Consider the following 21,306-nt stretch of genomic DNA (forward strand, 5'->3'; position numbering starts at 1 on the left):
ACCTTGGTCTTCAACCACTTAGCTCTGCAACAGAAAGTGCATTGTCATTGTGTGACTCTGTAGCTTGAGAAGCATGATAAATACTGGCCAATCAGAGAGGAACAGAGTTGTGGGAGGGGAAAATAGGAGGGAAAGAGGCTTCGGCCAATCAGGCTGCATTAAGTCTGAGGGGTTAGTTAAGAAGCAAAAAAAGACAACTCAGCATGCCTTTCAACTTCCTTTGTGCGGCAATGTACCAAATAACATCTAGGTAAACTGAGTAATGATCTTTTATAACAACAACAAAAGTAAGAGTGATTTTTAACTTTTGGATTGCCTGGTTAGCATCCTCATTAGTTGTTTATAAGATAAAAATAAAGCATTTATTTTTGATTTTATGCCTGACAGTTCCGCTTTAAGGAGTACTAAATATACTAAGGGTCGGTTTTAGGTAAAATGGGGCTCTGGGCAAGAGAAAAATTGGGGCCCTTACATTGTAATAATGTACAGAAGATTAAGTGAAATTTCATGGATAAATGCTAGCCCATAGTAATCTAGTTTCACACATATTTAGAATGTTTAGTGGTAGATAAAAAAAAAAAAATTATCAAACATACGACTTTTAATCTTGGTTTAAACTACATACCTTAACAGATGCTACAAGCTAATATAAACTTTCTTTGTGCTGATAAAGGAGGATAAAACCTTTTTTTGAGAATAAACAGATTTCAAACCTTTGACCGCCATTTACAAAAGGCTTCTCCGCAAAAAAAGGTACCTCAGTCAGTGGCACAATCACCTTGTTATGGCTGTCAGAGGTTTAAAGGAACACTATCGATTAACATCTTTTTTTTCAATTGAGATAGGAATGGTTTGGGAAGTGCTGGTGTATACATTTCACTGCTCACATCTTTGTTTACTGTTATCAAAATACTTTCACACAAAACTGACGGCCAAGTTGAGCATCGTGACACGCCAGTAAATCATGAGGTGAAGGGGAATCCCTTCACTACATCTATGTTAATCCTGTGCGTGACTGCTGCTGCCTGTCTCTCTGACTGAGCTGTCTGCAGGAGAGTAGAGGGAATGTTTCTCGTTTGTAATGGTGTGTGAAATCTGACACCACAGCTTCATATAACTCTGGAGTCTCACCCAATGCAAAGAACAGCACTTGCAGTGTAAAAGTGCACCCCTTCGCCAATGAATTATTCCAATACTGCTACAACCTATACACAATGAATTACAGCTTGTGCCTCTGATATTTAATATGAAAAGTAGGAAAATGTTTACACGGCTTCTTAGACATTATTTGTACATTCTCATTTTAGAACACTTGGGTATTGATAGTGTTCCTTTAAGACAAGCTCGATGTGGCATCACCTGCCACAATACTGTTTAGCCTCTTGTCGACCGCTCCACGCCAATTGGTCGCAGCCCCAGGACCACTCCACGCCGATTGGTGTGAATGGCTGGGAATGGGGTTTGCAGGAAATTGCGTGAACCGATGCGTGTGACACGGCTATCCCCTCTGTAGGCAGGAAAGTGATCGACTGTCATAGGCTGAAGCCTATGACAGTCGATCGTGCAGATTGACTGGCGGGGGAGAGAGGGAGGAAGGAAAACAATAAATAGAAAATGAGCAAATGTATTAAAAATTAAATACAATAAATATTTATCAAAGACGAAACAAACAGCTGGAGAGCAATCAGACCCCACCAACAGAAAGCTCTATTGGTGGGGAGAAAAGGGGGAGGGGAATCACTTGTGTGCTGAGTTCTGTGGCCCTGAAACGAGCCCTTAAAGCTGCAGTGGCCGAATCAGTAAAAAATGGCCTGGTCACTAGGGGGGTTTAACACCGCGGTCCTGAAGTGGTTAAAATTAAATGTCAGCTCTGTAGGTCGTTTAGAGTTAATCACATGTGCATGCCATACTCCTACCCATGATCCCTGCTGCCCCCCTTGCACTCCCCATCCCCTCCCCCTACTGGACAGCTTATTTATCAGGATAATTGGACCATTGTTTGGATGGCCAAAGCAGGAGTAGGTGGGTGAGTATAACCCCTAATTCTCACTTATTTCTGCAGCCTTGAAAATAAAAAATAAATGGGAAAGGTTCCTGTCCCAGTCCTTTGAAGCTCCATTCAAAAAAAAGGGGGGGGGGGAGCAAGAAATCGTTGAAGTAGCTCTAAAGCTGGCCATACACTGGCCCGATTTGCGGCCGTTTAGACAGCAGATTCGATCACTGGGATCGAATCTGCTGCCAATCGTTCGCGCTAAACGCACCCGCCGATCTGATTTCCTCCCAAAATCGGATCGGTCCGTTTATCGCGCCGTGCGGAAAAATACCGTCGATCGCCCGCGGGTAGGGAGCGCGTCGCTAGCGGTGGCCGATCCGATCAGGTATACATTACCTGACGCTGGCTCCCGGGCATCTTCTCCGCGCGGCACGGCTCTGTTCCTGCTTCCATCCCAGCGTACATTAACTTCCTGTGTCACTGCAGTGACCAGGAAGTTCAAATAGAGGGCGCTCTATTTGAACTTCCTGGTCACAGAGTGACACAGTGTACACTGGGATGCGGTGCGGGGTGCAGCGCGGAGAAGAGGACCCGGAGCCAGCTTTAGGTAATGTATACGGGGGGGGGGGGGGGGAGACAGGCGGCAGGAGCAGCTCAACAGATTGTGATCGGTTTCAGACTGAAACCAATTCACAATCTGTTTGCAGTAAAGGCAGCCATACGATCCCTCTCTGATAAGATTCGATCAGATAGGGATCTGTCAGCTGGTCGATGTAATGGCAAATCGACCAGTGTATGGCTACCTTAAGGCTAGAAACCCACTAGGAGAGCTTTTCTGAGCGCTTTGTAATTTAAAAAAGCTCTTGCTAATGTAATGCTATGCGTGTGATCCCACTTGAGTGATGTGATTTTATAAAAATCCCCCATAGCATTGCATTACCAAGAGCTTTTTCAAATCACTCACGCTTACAAAGCGCTCCCAGTGGGTTTCTGGCCTTAGAGTTGACATGTAGTTTTGTTCTGGACAGTGCTGAAGGTGGTTAGAAGTGTATAGGATATTTGTTAGGCTTTTATTGGTGTCTGTATCCCATCTAAAAGAATATACCATGCGACCTAACAGGAGAAGATTTAATATCTCACAGATGGGAAAACATTTTTTTCAAGAGTTAGAACCTGTGTTGCCTGCCACTAAGGTGCATATTACAGCTGTGGAGTTCTATTGAGGTGAAGCAGGTTCATTTGGCACTGGTAGATTTAGTGGTGGCACAGGCTGGTTAAAAAAAAAGAGTGTCAACAGTCACTAGTAACATTATGACAAAGTTAATCACCTGAAGTGTTAAAGACAGTAGCATTTAATTCTGAAAGAATCTGAAGGGCTTCAATGGTTAATAGGATACTGGATCTGTGCTCATGATGAATAGAGCATACTTCACCACATACCGAGTAAAAGCCAGGTACTAAAGCCAATGTATCAAGATTTATTCCAGCACAATCAATGCCAGTAAACAGACAAGCAAGTGGGAGTTACAGGTGCAAAGCCTAACAACCGTTCTGTGGGTCACCCTGCTGCATCAGAGGCCACCAACCATGATGCAATCTGATGCAGCAGGTGAACCCAGTAAACCATCATTAGGCTTTGCACCTGTAGCTCAAACTTTCTTGTCTGTGTAATGGCATTGATTGTACTAGTGCTAGCATAAATCATGACGCATCAGATATAGTGCCCAGCTTTTCTCTGTATGTGACAAATTTTGACAAAGTTAGAAGCAATTCAGCTATGTGGTCAAAATGCCAGCACTGAAGTTATTAAACATGTACACATCGATACCTCTTGCAAGGGAAAGGTGTACTTTAAATCAAAAAACTGTGCTAACACATACAAAGTCACGCTACACGTAGCAAGGTTATCAGAAATTACGTTGTCAAAAAAGACTCCCGTAAACTCCAGAAAACTTTGCTTTTTGCCCTTTGTTCTATTTGTCCTACAAGATTTTTTTCAAATTTCAATTTATGATAAGGCATGGTGACCACTTTGGATATATATAAAAACAAATGTTTCTTTATTCTGCATATATGACATTGAAGTTTTTGGCCAATTGACATTGTTCAGTTGCTGGAGTGTTGTAAATGAAAGATGAGTACCAGTTAAAGGGAACCAGAGACTAACACATTTTAACCTCTTGACGACCAGCTAACGCCAGTTGGCGTAAACTGGTCGTCTGCGGGTTTCCATGGAAACGGCCGCTCGTTCGAGCGGCCTTTCCATGTCCGTTCACGGAGGCTGTCTCCGTGAACGGCCGGAGAGCCGCCGATCGCGGCTCGCTGGCAAAATGTAAACACACGGGGAAGAAATCCCCGCTGTTTACATCATACGGCGCTGCTGTGCAGCAGCGCCGTAAGGCAGATCGGCGATCCCCGGCCTCTGATTGGCCAGGGATCGCCGTCATTTGATAGGCTGAAGCCTATCCTACAATGCGCAGGACGGAAATCCGTCCTGCGCAGCTCAGAGAGAGAGAGAGGGAGGGGGACGGAGCGCCGAAAACGCTGCGGAGGGGGGCAAAAGCGCAGAGAGCCGGCGGCGATCAGACCCCCCCCAGCAGGACATCCCCCTAGTGGAGAAAAAAGGGGGTAAGTCTGATCGCCCTGGCTAAAACCTGATCTGTGCTGCGGGCTGTAGAGCCTACGCAGCACAGATCAGACCGAAATCCACTGGTAGGCAAGTGGTTAAAAATGAAAGAAAGATGTTTTACATACCTGGGGCTTCCTCCAGCCCCATAAGCCCAGATGGCTCCCACGCTGCCTCTATCGCCCGTACCGGGTCCCGTCACTTCCGCCGGATGCGGCCAGTTGTACGCATGCGCAGGGGCTCCCTCCGGCTCTGTACGCATGCGCCTGCACAGTACGGAGGGAGCGCACTGCGCTTGCGTCGACTGGCCGAAATGATGGGACCCGGTACCGGCGATAGAGGCAGCGGAGGACGGCGGCGTGGGAGCAATCCAGGCTGATGGGGCTGGAGGAAGCCACAGGTATGTATAAATATGTTATTTTATTGTCTCTGGTTCTCTTTAAGCTGAATGAACAAAGATGGATCACAGCGACGTCCCACGACGACAAGAGCTCCCCGATCCATCTTCCAGTCGACGGGTATGATGGGCGCGAATGAGACTTCAAGAAGGTATTTTGTGCTCGAGTCATAAGGAATCTTAAAGATCTGATCTGCCATGATGGTCGTAATCACTGCACAACAATAAACGATGTTCTCAGGAGCGCGCACCTGTGCCCACATTGCGAGATCGCAGAAACGACCGCTCATTGTTTAAAAAAATCGCCGGCCATAGGGAAAATCATAGGAAAAATCACAAGATAGGTACAGGCCTGTAGGATTAGATTCCAATTAATCCACATACACTCGTGCATGGAATGTCACCCGCTGTGGTTCAGTCCATCCTAAACATTGCCATGGATATGGCCCTCGAGGACTGGAGTTCTGTGGTCTTGAGTCTAGTGATGCATCTGTTGATATGTAGGTGGATGATGCGTGGCACAGGATGGAGTGGCTTGCAGCTAGCAGGGCGCATAGGAAAACAATGGGGCAGATTTATCATCAATAGTGTCCTAAGGTGGCCGTACACTGATAGATTTGCAGCAGATTTGACCATCAGATACTGTAGATTTCTGTCAGATGCCTGTCAGGTCGAATCTGACAGGAATCTATCTGATGTGTGCCCTAGACTAGGAACAGATTTACAATAGATTTCAGAATTAAATCTATTGGAAATCGATTGAAAATCGATATAAAGGCATTAGTGCACCATTAGATCCAATGCAACTTTATGGGCCATCGATCTACTGCCAGCAGCAGATCGACCTAGATTTTCCATCCTGTCAGATCAATTTAATCAAAATCGGCCGAAAATGGATCAGCCATTCAATCGTGCATCAATTTGTGATTGATCGATTCAATCGATCGAATGCTGAAATCGGCCATTGTATGGGCCCCTTTGGAGAAAATCTTAGTAGGTTTCTAGAAATGATGCAGAACTGTTTCAGACGTGAAGTCGTCGGAACTCAGAACTCCTCTCTGCTCTAAAACAGCATAATAATTTTTAAACAAAAAACATGTATTTGTTACAGCTGATACAAATCCTAAAATAAACTTGCACAGTTTCTACTTCTTGACCCTGATTCATAGAATCAGACATATTGTTTACAGCCTATGATTTCAAATGGGCTTATCTGCTTATCTGCCATAGGCAGTTTTGTGACACAAGGTAGAGATCAAAATACAACTTGTGATTAGACACAGTTGAGGGGGGATTACACAGGCTAATCTCTCTAAATACATTCAAGGATTTCTCTGTTTTCCTTCTGTCCTGTGTAGGGCCAGATTTGTACTCTTTACTGCCCAAGGCCACTGTCACTAGCCTCCCCCTTCAGTATAGGTAGCGAGATGACCCCTCCCCCATTCACTCCAGTATAGGTAGCCAGATGACCCCTCCCCCTTTTCCCTCCAGTATAGGTAGCCAGATAGCTCCCTTAATCCCTCCTTTTCCAACCCCACCCTTTCATAATAGGTAGCCAGCTTCACTTCATACCGCAGCAGCCGTCAGTGTCACTCATTTCTCCACTCATCTCCAGTACAGAAGCTTCCTCTCCCTTTCCGTAACCAATGCTGCCATGGCCGCTGGCAACAATGCAAACGTGCTCAAAGAGCAAGGTGATCGCCTGATCTCCCAGCATTGCAGCATTTGCAAGCTTGCAAACTTAAGCTTGCAAATGCTGCACCAGTTTAGCCTGCTGCTTTGGTGCCCTTGCTCCTGTGGTGCCCTAGGCCATGGCCTAGGTTGCCTTGGCCTAAATCTGGCCCTGGTCCTGTGCAAGAGTTCAGGTCCACTTTAATAAGGTTCAGTTTCCTTCTAAAACTGGGGTAGGTAGAAACAGCTCTCAAGATTGGTGCAGTCTGTGAAAAAAATCCTCTCTGTGAGGTAAGACGTTCTGTGGCAACTACCAACACAGACAATGGGACTCACGATAATATTTTAACTCTAAAATAACAGCGTACTTCTAAAATAACAGCGTACTAATGATGTCAATCAGTCCAGATAGTCCTGTTTTCATAAAAGAATGTGACTCTCCTATCTCACGGTATAGCTGCTGGCCATACTTTACAAGGAAGAGATACAACTGACAGATGTGAAAGAGAACTTTAATTCAGTTATGTGGGGAATAAGCAACACATACAGTACTAGCTGAGAGTTTAGCTGAGAGTTCAATCCCACTGTTTGGCAGCTTTGCACAAGTTTTAGAAGTGATTCTTATTTCTACAAGTTTTGCACTAGTTTTCAGTGTTCTACCAGTATGACATCTTTGGAAATTAATGTACAACTAGTGCAAAAGTCATCTTATTTTGTAAGTAGTAATGCAATTGTGATTAAATAGGTGGAAAATAGGAAGAGAAAAATTGCTTTGGTAATACACCCCACTGTACTCAGGCACCACTCAGAGGTCGAATGTTGCTGAAGATCTGGCATGTTGGATCCTTAGGTGACACCAGTTGCCTGGCTGTCCTGCTGATCCCCTCCTTCCAAAACTTACACACTGACCCAGAATGAGTAAGCGGATCTGGTTCTCTGACTGGAGTTTGACCATGTTAGCTGCACACTTGATTCAAGCATGTGGTTTAGGTACTACTGAAGGCAAAAAATCAGAAGGACAGCCAGAGACAACTAGTTTTGTAGACAAAAGAAATCAGTATGACAGTTTCCATATTCTTTTAACTTTAAAGGGGTTCTGCGGGCTTATTTATACGAATAAGGCGCAGTTGCCTTCGTCTAGTTATACGTATATATGGATGATGACCGACGGCAGGGGAATGGAAGATTCTTCAGTGACGGCAAGGGACAGGTTATTTGCAGGGGGACTGGTAGAAGCCCCAAGTAAGTGTCAGTTTTTTTTGTTTTTAAATAAGCCCACAGAACCCCTTTAACCTTTCTTCTTTCTTATGCACTTATGCATAGTTCATGACTAATAATACTAAAGGTTTTTTTCATTGAACTTAAGAAGGTAGTTAGGGTTATTTATTACAAGGGTTTGGCATAATAATGGTAAGTTAGAGTTAGACTTCGAAAAGGTGTTAATGTTGGATTAACACTCGGCTGGGTGCAGAAGTTAGGTGTTATGCTGGGAATACACCATATGTTTTTCCGCTCCATAGATGTGTTCGATAACTTCCAACATGTCCGATATTCCTTCCGATCATTTTTTGGGTCAATTTCTCATAGAGGTGAATGGAAAAAGATCAGAAAAATGAGCGGAAGATAAGAGAATCGAGCCGAGAATTGAGTGGAAAAATGATCAGATGGAAAATCGAGCAAAAAAATCATATTGTGTGTACCCAGCATTAGAAAGGTTTATCGTACACACTGGTGGGGGCCGTTTGAGGTAGGGTTAAGCATTATGCTGGGTACACACAATACGTTTTTCTGCTCGATTTTCCATCCGATCGTTTTTTTCCGCTCGATTCTCCGCTCGATTTTGCGCTCTATTCTCTTATCTTTCGCTCGTTTTTCTTCATTCACTTCTATGAGAAATTGACCCAAAAAATGATCGTAAGGAATATCGGACATGTCGGAAATTATCTATCGAACCCATATATTGAGTGGGAAAACGTATGATGTGTTCCCAGCATTAGTAAGATTTTTGTTAAGGGGATTAGTTAGGGCTAGGCAATCAAATGAGGATAAGAGACAAAAACAATGACTTCTAGAACATTTATTTTGTATTACATGAAAGAGTGAAAAGCAAATGGTGCAGAAAAAAAAACTGATAGCCACTGAAGGGTTAGTTTATTTCAAATTAATTCAAACTAGTTACAGGAGCAACACATTTATGTAAAGAAATTTACACAACAAATTCTCCATATTTTGTATTATCTGTATAAGTGTATACAGTAAGAGTTCCTTCATTCTCTCTGAAAAAATATAAAAAAAAAAAAATAAGGATCTTTGAATCAAAAAAACTTCGTAAATATGATATTTAGTCTCCATCCTTAGCTGTCTCATATATTGTTTACCGGACTACAACATCGCCTTCAACTTCCTTTTTCGTCAATGAAGCATCTGAATTGCTTTTTCTGTAACACAGAGAGCTGGGAGCACACAAAGATTCCATTGTTGAATGTGCCACAGACAGATAGGTTTCATTCCCTGTTGGGTATTGTAGGCTGACTTACAGTGGGAAGAAAGGTTTGATAAATTCCATCATATGACTTTTTTCTTCAGAGTATAAAGTGTATGAAAAGCACAAAGGTGAAATTACTTTTGTCATACACTCTACCGGTGTTGTGCTATTTTATTCCCTTGAACACCAACTGAAAAACAAACTGCTTGCTTGCTCTAAATTAATTTCTATGCAGAGGAAGAGTGCATTACCGCAAAGGCTCATTGTACTTAGGCTTCTAGCGCTATATATAAAATGAAAGACAGAATGTGATTACTTGTTATCTATAACACAGACAGTTCATCATCCAGACATTTTCACATGAGGGTGAACGGGGTACTTACATTATTTAAGGACAACGCTCATGAAAAGTGGATACGCTGAAAGATTTATAGGGGAAATAATAGTTTTTAGGCAAATTGTCAATAGGCTAATGATGTTAAAACTGCTCAGACAGACTATATTTATTACCTGCCAGAGGTACTTTTGGGTAACAAGAGCATGAGAATAAGGAGGCAACCAGGGACTCCTCTCCCTCTTCACTTACAGACGGCCTGAATGTCATTCATTATGAGCAAGGTAGAGCTACTGCACACCAGTATTGAGCATCATTAGTGCTGTAATGTCTTGCTGATGACTGTATGCCAGTCATGAATGCTTACTAGATAAAAGAATGACAAATCTCCCAGTGAACTCTGTTGGAACACAAACTTGCTGATTGCTGCAGTGCTAAAGAGAGTCATATGGTAAGCTAATTAGCCGCTAGAAATATTGAAAATGGGGGAGGCAGGGCATCTACCTCAAGAAGCAGAAACTGATTGCTTAGTTATTTTCAAATTGATATAGTAGATTATTCTCAGACAAGACCTTTGTTAAAGGAGAACTGTAGTGAGAGGTATATGGAGCCTGCCATATTTGTTTCCATTTAAGCAATACCAGTTGCCTGGCTATCCTGCTAATCCTTTGCCTCTAATACTTTCAGCCTTAGGCCCTAAACAAGCATACAGCAGATCAGATGTTTCTGACAATTTTGACAGATATGACAAGATTAGCTGCATGCTTGTTTCTGGTGTGATTCAGACACTTCTTCAGCCAAATAGACCAGCAGGGCTGCCAGGCAACTGGTATTGCTTAAAAGGAATTAAATATGGCAGCCTCCATATACCTCTTACTATCACTACAGTTCTCCTTTAAGTTTGAGAAAGAAGAAGCAGTCTTAGGGACTGGTTCACATAGATGGCTACCGGCGGCCTGTTTTGTTGCATCCAATTTGAAACAGTTTGTTGTCATCTATCTTCCCGTTCGGTGCCCTAGGGGGATAAAATGTAGTTGTGAACACGGATGATTCCAGAAGCTATATGTAACGTCCAGGAAAGTTTGAGCACTTCAACAATCAACGACAAACTATGGTAAACGATGTGAGATAAATTCTCTATTCTTCTCAATTATAACACGGTGGATCCCTAATGGTAACACAGGAGAATATCACCACCAACTGTCCATCTGAACCAACTCTTACTTTGAAGCCCATCCACAATATACCATTTTATCATTGCTTAGTAATCGGCATGCTGAAATGTGGCCTAGTGGTGTGAAATAAGGGTTTTGCAGCTAAATAATTTCCAAAAATGAATCACATGATCTAAACAAAACTGTGTGGAGGTAGGCTGCAGCATGCTCTATAGGTGTGGCCATTGTTACTTGGATTGCATCATCCTGCTATTTACAATGCAAGAGAGTGGGCACAGATTGCATTTTCTGGTAAAATCAGAGCCTGTAACAATGAAAGCCTGCAGTACAGAAAGTGACTAGACAACTAACCAGGTACTTTAAAAGAATCTCAGGGGCTACTACACGGATTAAAAATATTTCTGCCAAAGTATACAAAGGACTGGAAAACCTTTGTGGATGGGGAAAGTCTGTAATGAGAATTATCAGAATTATCATCATTACACAATTCTCATAAATAAATCGGTGCTGCACAAATCTTTATTTTTTTAATTTTTTTTTCAATGTCATGTAAAAAAACACATTTGCAGCTTATTTCCAAACCTGAGAAGCATCTTATTTTCAAATCTGAAAATAAGTTAGATTTCTTGTGTTTACAACCTTGGCAACAGTACTGCATTTTCCAGTTACAGTTCTACTAAGATCTGTGCTGTTGTACTACAAAGGTGGAGGTATCAAGAGCAGATGGGTGATTTCCGTTTCAACTGAGAATCCCGTAATAATGACAGGGCTTCAAAATGGAGATGCTGGTTAAAAAGCTTGTGATTCATGAAGATATTGCACTTATCAGATCTGGCCATTAAAAAAGCCATTTTAGTTGAGCCCGGTCATTTCAGTGAAGTTTTATCTCCTCTTGCTTCTTATGTGTGTATTGATTGCCTTGGATTTCCAGATGCACACCTGCTATCTTGACTATGAACCATTACCTGTGACTCATGACATATTTTTCAATCCTCAGCTTAAACTGTATCTATCTACCTAATCCCCAGCAAGCATGCCAGGCTCAGCACAGCCTTAGCAGATAGTTTTATTGTATCGATTACTACAGTATACTATAGATATTTTCATGAAATATTCCAGAACGTTGTCTATATTGTGCAATATGTACAAGCGTATTACTGTGGTTCTAAAAATTGGGCTCTGATCAATAATGCAATATACGCAAAATTACATTTTCAGGCCCATTTTATAATACTCATCACACCAAAATGTCACCTCCGGTTACTCAGTGCCTACACTGATAGTAAACTAGCTGTGTTATGTACTGATCTACGAAAAAAAATGTCTTTCTTCCTTTTCGTTTCACTAAATTATGTGTCTGCAAAACTTGTCAGCTGTAACATCCTTACCTTCCAGCGGCAGGTCCCGCGGCATCTCCAACGTGGTCCAGGCGAGCGGCGGGACTTCGCAGCTTCCCTCTGGCGGTGAGTTCCGGCATGGGCAGTGTGACCAAACGCGTGTGCGGCCACCGATAAGCCTTATAGGTTTAGGAGGAGGATCTAGTGACATCAGCAGTGATGTCACTAATGTGACATCACTATAGGAGTGGTTTCAGGGGAATTGCAATCTGTATTTAAGGCCAGAACTTTCAGTTGCTCACTGGCCTTGATACTAATCAGTACGCTGGTTCCTGGCCTAGCTAGCTAGCTATTGAGATACATTTATATATTGTGTAGACGCACAATATATATGTACTCTAGTCAGTCAGTATTGTTTTGTATTATATATTGTAATTCATTCGTAATATTCTCCTGATATTATTTAAGTTAACATCTATTGTATATTTATTTGTGTACCGACCTTTGCCTGCCTTTTGACCCCGCTCTAGTCTGATCCTTCTGTACCTTAGACATCTGATATACGTGTATGACTTAGCCTGTTTTTGACCACGTTACTGTCTACTTCTTGCATTATCCTCTAAGGAACAGTTAGTGACATGCCTAAATATTCTGTACAGCGCTGAGGAAGATGTTGGCACTATATACATACTAAATAATAATGCTGTGGCTGAGTCATGTTATTAGGAGCAGCTCCTTCCTCTTATGTCATGGATGCACAGTGAATGCAATGAATTAATGCACATGTAGGCCACTGAATTTGTGGGGATATAAAATGGAATGTCAAAAAGTTGTGATGGATGCCACAGACTGTGGCAGTCATGGGGAAAACCGCACTGAATCAGATAAGGCATGGTATTCGGTCCTGGGGCCAAAGGATGCAGCATTTTGGAAGCAGCAGAGTTTGTAAAGTGTTGAGCTGCTGAGAATAAAGTGAAGTGTGAGTGGATAATGGAATATTTTTGACAGCCTCCCGTGATAACTGTATGGCACTGGCAGCATTTACCTCTAGCAACCACCCAGCATATTATAGAGCTCCTTCCATAGCATCTGGAAGCCAGAGGTGGTTTTTCGGGTATTAGCAGGTGGTCATTGACTGTGTATAAACTCTGTTCAAACACAAAATAAGTACAGATCTCCTAATTCCTACATAAAGTAGTTGACATGGGTCATTAACTATGAGTACATAATGGAATTATAGCAAGGTGTTTGATGTCATCTCTTCTAGTCAATAAGGCATGACTGTAGGGAAAAGAATCTTCTTTGCTGAAGGTAATCCCTGCTTCTTTTCTTATTGGACACAACCTTGAATTTACAGATTTCGCACCAGGACTTTTCATTTAATGTTTTTGGATGGCTCTGATATTTATTAGCTGTGCATGGTTTTACAAACATAGATCCTGGTTTCACTTTCCTCTACATTCACACTGGCATGTTACGTGCTGCCTTCTATGTTTTTATAATAAAATCAATGTAAAGTCAACAAGGTAACTTCAACTGGAAAACTATTTATGTCCTGCGGTAGAAGATATTTTGTCACTAATAATTCATTTTTCATTTCTGAATCAAGGAGACTCATAGGCTGTAGTTAGTACAAATAATCTTCGTACTCAAGCCAGCAGTCCAACAGTCTAGCCAACTGGCATTCATTATGCAAATAATGAGCACTAGATTACCTAATTCATTGTCCGTTTACTAGTAAGTGGATTAGCTGTACTTATAGCTAGGTAGAAACTTCCTTCGCTCATTAGCACCGAAGAGGTTGCTCTGTTGGAGTTAGGCTGCGTCTTTTTCAACAAAACGTCTTCTGTGATTAAGGAAGTGTTGGCCTGATGGAAGCAGGAGATTTGGGCGCATGAGACAAGTGGACAAAAAGGGCGCCCCATTCACTCCCATTATAAATATCGTTTAATGGGCGCCGAACAGGGAAAAAAAGGCGCCGGAGATTATTAACGTTTTAACAAACGGCGCCCAGAGATTTTTAAAGATTTATAACTATGTTTGTGATGATTTAACTTTACAAAATGAGCCCGTGACGAATAACGTTTATAAAGATACTAAATCACTATTTCTAAAACATTTCTAAAACATTATTATCCACCCAAAAAAATGAATTACATTTTTTTATTTACATTTTTTATTTATTAATGTCTGTAAAACATTATTATCCATAGGGGGTCTTAGGTTTAGGCACCAACAGGGGGGGTCTTAGGTTTAGGCACCAACTGGGGGGTCTTAGGTTTAGGCACCACCAGGGGGGTCTTAGGTTTAGGCACCAACAGGGGGGTCTTAGGTTTAGGCACCAACAGGGGGGTCTTAGGTTTAGGCACCAACTGGGGGGTCTTAGGTTTAGGCACCAACAGGGGGGTCTTAGGTTAAGGCACCAACAGGGGGGTCTTAGGTTTAGGCACCAACTGGGGGTCTTAGGTTTAGGCACCAACAGGGGGGTCTTAGGTTTAGGCACCAACATCGGGGTCTTAGGTTTAGGCACCAACAGGGGGGTCTTAGGTTTAGGCACTAACAGGGGGGTCTTAGGTTTAGGCACCAACATCGGGGTCTTAGGTTTAGGCACCAACAGGGGGGTCTTAGGTTTAGGCACTAACAGGGGGGTCTTAGGTTTAGGCACCAACAGGGGGTCTAGGGGTTAGGGATAGGTACAGGGAGGGTTTTTAACAAACGTAAATATAAGTTTCAGTTTAAAAAATAGGGAAGATTAACGTTTTAAGAATTGCCGATCTCATACACATTATTTACTGATTTATAAATTCTTAAAACACTATTTGTAAACGAAATTCTACACAATATTTCAATAAACGATAATACTGTTTATCGTTTACACCACGCGCCCTTTTTTCCCGATGCCCTTTTTTGATGTACGCGGCCTGATACCCATGAGCCTTTTGTAATGATGGACATCAATTACATAGACCATTGGCTGGAATACGTGGATTACCCATGCTCACAACTACCTGGGAATCCCCTTTACTGATTAGAACTGAATAAGATGCTCTGTCAGAGTGAGGAAACTGCTAGACCATTAAAAAGTGTTCTGTATTTTAAAGGAACCAGAAGTGTCAGGGAAATGGTGGCTGACTTATTTATTAACATTTGAACAATGTAAACTGCCTGGCTGTCCTGCTGATTGTCTGCCTCTAATACTTTTAACAATAGACACTGAACAAGCATGCAGATCAGACGTTCTGACTGGAGTCTGATTGGATTAGCAGGCGTGTGAGTAAAACACTACTGCAGCCAAAGTATTCATCATTACTGCCACACAACTGGTTGTGTTTATGAGGAAATAAATATGGCATCTTCCATATGCCTCTCACTTATGGTTACCTTTAAGGGCTAAATGTTTGTTTGATATATGTGTGAGCCTTTTGTAATGACATAACAATAAAGCATAGATTTGATTATGCATCACTGTGGACATTTACTTCATGGATTTACATGTATAGTTAATAATACCAACATTTGTATAGCACTTTTTCCCTTTCAGACTCAAAACATGTGAGAGCTGTAGCCATCATGGGCACACTCAATAGACCACACTACAGTGAATAGGTGCTGGCTTACTGACCACTGACTGGAACTTGTTTGATGGAACATGGTTGTCCTACACCAGTGGAGTGGGTATAGAGTGGTATTTTGCATTGATGATTCATATTGAACTAACCATGTACTTACTATGCAACACTTTGCAAAACTAAATGATGCATGGAACGATGATCACACATTTTATTGGATGCTAATCCGTGCATCATTTTATGTGTTTATTACTTACAGACGTATGCTTTTATGGTACCAACGTTACATGCAATTATGCATACGCTAATGTACAAGTATGTCCCACTTGCATGCTAATTTTGGACTTGCAATGTAACGTTAGTGTTTGTGGCATTATACATGTGAATCCTCATGCACTGCTGTATTAAAGAACAATGCAGCATGCTTTAAAGGCGATTCAATTGACAATGAAATATGTTGCAGTAATCTGTATGTAAAATCCTGGTCCATGCATCAACCACATATTTACATACTGTAGCAGGACTGAAAATAACTGCCCATCGAAGTAAACTAATTTGAACATTGCGCTGATGGGACCCCCAGTCCCTCACCTGATTAAAATGAAGGCAGAAAAAAAAAGTGTGAATCAGTTTATATTAGAAGGTGAATTAGCCCTGCCGATTTTGCTTTTTTAGGAAAGCATTCTAATTCATTTCTTGCTACTAATTACTATAGTCTCCAGAACCAATTCTTGTAGCAGACTGCATCTCGGTTTAACATCCCTCATTATAAAAAAAAAACAAAAAACCTTTCCACATCTGCAAATTAAACCTGTTTTCCTCTTCCCCAAGGGCTTGTTCACACTACAAGAGCTTTTTAAGCTCTAGTGATTTTAAAAAGCTCTTCCTAATACAATGCTATGGGGGACTTACACAAAATCACATCGCTCCAGTGAGAACACACACATAGGACTACATTAGTAAGAGCTTTTAAATCACAAAGTGCTTAGAAAAGATCTTGTAGTGTGAACAAGCCCTAAAGCCTTGCCTCCAGTCTTTGCAATAACCTTAAAGTGCAACTCTGTTCCAAAAATAAGGCTGTGCAGCAGAGCAGGATCCTCCACAAGGCACCTAGGAAGGTGCCTGGGGCCTAGTGGGTGTCAATGGGCCCTCCTCCCTCCCCTATACAGTCTCCTGGTGTCTAGAGTCCTCCATTTTTGCCCTAAATTGTTCCCTGTAGTCTAGAGGCCCCCCTGCCTGGCTTTCCTGGTGGTTTACTGCTTCCACCCTCCCTCCACAATATAGCATCTCTGGTGCTCTAGTGCTCCCCCCCCCCCTCCATCCCTTCCTAATATAGCATACCTGGTGGTCTAGCCCTTGTATATGCTCGGGATAGTTTTTAGTATGGCTAGGATGAAATGCAGTGGCACAATTCTATGTCGTTCTTTTTATTACATCTTACAATTGTTCTTTGAAAATGCTGCACACAGTGGTAGGGCAATGGGGAATGTAGAGGCTGAGCCCACCACCAGAGACCATCCTTTGAGGGCTCGTTTCCACTATAGCGAATCTGCATGCGGGCACCGCATGCGGATTCGCATAGGCAATACAAGTGGATGGGATTGTTTCCACTTGTGCGTTGTGCGGGTGCGTTTTGGTGTGCGGGGGAAATCTGCACGGCAGAGCCTTCAGATTTCGCGTGCGACTGGAATGTGGGCGAATCACCCACAATGCTTTTAATAGGGAAATCGCATGCGGCTTTGTCATGCGGTTTGCCCCACAATTTCGCGTGCGATTTCGCATGTAATGTTATGGAAATTTACACAGGCAGTGACATGGTTAAATTTGCCTGCTTCTTAGCCATGCGAAATCGCATGCGAAACCGCGGGGAAAACAGCATGCGGAAACGCATCCGCATGCGATTTCGTCCGCGGTGGAATCCAGGCGATTCAGTGGAAACGAGCCCTAACAGTTGTATTAGCTCTTCATTGGTTCTATGATGTCAATGGTCACCGCTATATGTGCTTTGATTAGTGGAAATCATTATAAATCGGTCTCCTTGCTAAAGCGACATATAGATGCCTTGACTACAATTTTGTAACGGGAAAAGGGCATTATTTTTTCTTCAAAAAGTGGACTATTTCACTTGTATGGCTGCAGGGAAAATAGATATTTCTATAACCTTGGGAATATCCATACATGTTACGATTGAACAGCTTCTCACAAAATGTTCTGTACAGGCCATTCATTTGTTTTTATGGGGCAATGCTAGAGGTTAAACCTAATGCTGGGAATACACGTTTCGTTTTTGCCTTCGTTTTAGCCTTCGATTCGTTCAGTAAACGAATCGAGTGTTGAAAACGTATGTGAAAATAGTCATAATCTCATTATAGTTTCGATTAATAGACCCCAAAAACGAACGACTAGTGATCGAACATGTTTGATATTATCTCTCTTTATCCATCTAATCGAGTCATTGGTAGGCTTGATGGCTGTTCAGATCGATTATATGTTCGTTTATGTTAGTCCGTCCCTGTAAAAAGGGATTTTCGTTTCGTTTCTTTGCAGCCTTCGATTATTGGAAAAACGAAACCATCAGAATCGAAAAACAAAACGAAACCGTGGGTGGTGATATTAACCATACGTTCGATTATTTCGGGAACGAAAAGGACAAAAGGCACAATCGAAACGAAGGCTAAAACGAAGGCAAAAACGAAACGTGTATTCCCAGCATAATGTTCCTAGGAATATTTTACATAACAAAAGGGCTGATACATAAACATGAAGGAAAAAGGAAAAGTTTTTAACAGTCTATGGGCATAGCAATAGCCATAGTAGCCATAAAAGCTGCTATGGGGCCCTGGAGCACAGAGGGCCTGGATGGTACTTAATGTATTCACCATTAACTTTCTTGTGTTTCTCCACCCTCTGACTTTGTCTCAGTGCCCATGAGCTATGTGCGGTGTTGACTGCATGAAAATGTAAATTGCCCAATTAACTCATATCGACAGGAAGGGGCAGGTGACATTGCTTAAGACCTACATCTGAAAGCCCCATGAGTTTTGCGATGGGGCCGCTTGATCTCTAGCTACACCACAGGATCAGTCCATTGCTTGTAATCTGTATTTTGTAGGAAACGTAAGGGAGTAGTAGGTAACCCAATGGAGTTATTTGAGTTTTGAGTTTAAGCTTCTGAAAAACGTTGAAGATGGAATTTGTGAATGATGTGTCAAATGACTTGTCAATGAATGAGCGAATGTTTTGTCAATGAGCATAGGGTAGACATTTAAAGTACCCATGAACTAGGAGGGATATGAAGGCTGGCATGTATTTCCTTATTAAACCATGCAGGTTGTCTGGCTGTCATGCTGATTGTCCACCTCAGATACTTTAGCCATAGACCCACATACATTTAAAATGGCTGCGGGCAAATTTGGGCACTGGGTGAAGCTGAAAGATGTCCCACACTGCTCCCCCTTAAACTCTGGGCCATGCTAAATTCTATTCTCCCCTCTGAGTTGTTGCAAATCGGGGGGACATGCCATTCGTGCACAACTATCGCCGGTGGCTGTATTACCTTGTGTTTTTAGCTTTTTTTATTTGAGCTCCCTCAAAACTAGTGGTGGGGTACTATGAGTTTGTGATAGCAGTAGGCAGGCTGTGGTGAACAAGAGGAGGTTTGCTAAAGAGAGCAGAGAATAGAATTTAGAGCATCTTCTCATCTCACTAGCTTTTCCGGCTCTTCCTGGGCTTCATGTGGTTATTACTGTATGTAGGCACCCCTTACAGATGGATATAGTTCCCATGATAATACAGGCATGTTTCAGATAATCCCCACACACTCTAGAAAATGGAATTAGACTTGCAGCTTTGCTGTAGCATTTGTGAAAAATGGATGACAGCTAGAAAACACAGATTGAGCATTGTGTTATGACATGGTTTGCCATTCAGCAATGAACAGAAGTGCACTTTACAAGACTGTAAACAGTGGCTAATGGAGTTTTGGAGGTCATCACGATTTATCATTTGCATGTAGAATGCAGTTCTTTACATTTCAGTTTAACCATATGTAATACAGGTTGGTATTTGTAGAGCAAGTGCCTCTGTATTTCTGCATTCTTACATGTCACAAATAGACTATTTTTGTGTAAGCAGGGATGGGAAAAAAGACCAAAATATCTTGCTAAGGATTTCTTGTTGTTTTCTGCGCTCCTAGGCATTCTCTTTGTCACAGCGAGGTTCTGTTTAGCAGCTCTGCGGGTGGTGCCATCCGATACTTCTGCACCCTTTCTTGTGAGAGTCATAACAGCTGATGATGAACAGCTAACTTAGATAAAGTTTGCTGAAGGGATGAGCGATGTTGGAAGCAGCCAGCAAGGATCTTGTAATAACCTTTGGATTTATGAGTTCATACCTTCTTTGATTTCTCTAAAGTTGTCAAGCATTTTTATTTCTGTCTAAAATGGGTTTTAGGAAACTCTTTTGCTCTGAAAATGGAATCTGGCGGGTTTTCAGCAATAGTGTAGCTATAGCGGAACAGCCCATGTGACCTGATGCATCTTTGGCACAGGAAGCTGAACTACACTCTTGTTGGGTTGTTTAGCCTCCTATTAGCTGGCTACCAAACACCTACCAGCTTCAAGTTTAAGGACAACTGAAGGGAGAGAGATATGGAGGCTTGCATAATTATTTATTTTAATAATACCAGTTGCCTGGCTATCTTGCTGACCCTCTGCCTCTAATACTTTTAGCCATAGACCTTGAACAAGCATTTGCAGAGTAGTGTTTAAGTGTTTCTGATATTATTTTCAGAATCTGACAAGATTAGCTGCATGCTTGTTTCTGGTGTTGTTCAGACACTTCTGCAGCCAACTATATCAGCAGGGCTGCCAGGCAACTAGTATTGTTTAAAAGGAAATAAATATGGCAGCCTCCATATACCTCTCACTACAGTTGTCTTTTAAAGAGGAACTGTAACGTCAAAACGTCCCCTGGGGGGTACTCACCTCGGGTGTGGGAAGCCTCCGGATCCTAATGAGGCTTCCCATGGCATCCTCCGTCCCTCAGGGGTCTCGCTGCAGCCCTCCGTACAGCGGTGACGTCATTATTTACCTTCCCGACTCCTGCACAGGCGCTCTGATGGCTGTTGGCTCCGAAGTAGGCGGAAATACCCGATCTCCGTCGGGTCTGCTCTACTGCACAGGCGCAAGTTTCTGGCGCCTGCGCAGTAGAGCGGACCCGACTGAGATCGGGTATTTCCGTCTACTTCGGAGCCGAGAGCAGCCACAGCGCCCCCGCTGGAGCCAGCAAAGGTAAATATTGAATTTACAGTCGGGTCTGTCGCTGGCTGTTCGGAGGGCTGCAGCGAGACCCCCGTGGGACAGAGGACGGCGTGGGAAGCCTCATTAGGATCCGGAGGCTTCCCCCACCCGAGGTGAGTACCCCCCAGGGGATGTTTCTGATGTTACAGAGTCTCTTTAATGCAGCCAAATTGCAGTCTTTGTGTAAACTCGTGCTTGTCAGTGCTTGACATGCAGTGTGATTACACAGCAACAAAAAAGTTGCACCATATTGCATATTGTGGCCACTCTAAGATGTAACTCAATGCTAGCAAGCGCGTGGCCGGTGCACAGGAGAAGCTGACAGGTGAGGGATTCACGTTCTTCAGCTTCCTGTGTGAAAGAGGCCTAAAGGCAATGAAGTGCAGTACAATTGGGACAAGAGTGAGGTAGGGCGTGGA

The 21,306-nt window shown here is 42.6% G+C and overlaps 1 protein-coding gene across 1 annotated transcript in view; it reads left to right on the plus strand.

Annotated features, from left to right (window-relative positions):
- NLGN1 (neuroligin 1) overlaps window positions 1-21,306 on the plus strand; it is a 946,844-nt gene that overhangs the window by 276,987 nt on the left and 648,551 nt on the right. The gene's annotated exons all lie outside the window — the stretch shown is intronic.

Source organism: Hyperolius riggenbachi, chromosome 4, assembly GCF_040937935.1.
Source record: "Hyperolius riggenbachi isolate aHypRig1 chromosome 4, aHypRig1.pri, whole genome shotgun sequence".
Taxonomy (NCBI): Eukaryota; Metazoa; Chordata; class Amphibia; order Anura; family Hyperoliidae; genus Hyperolius; species Hyperolius riggenbachi.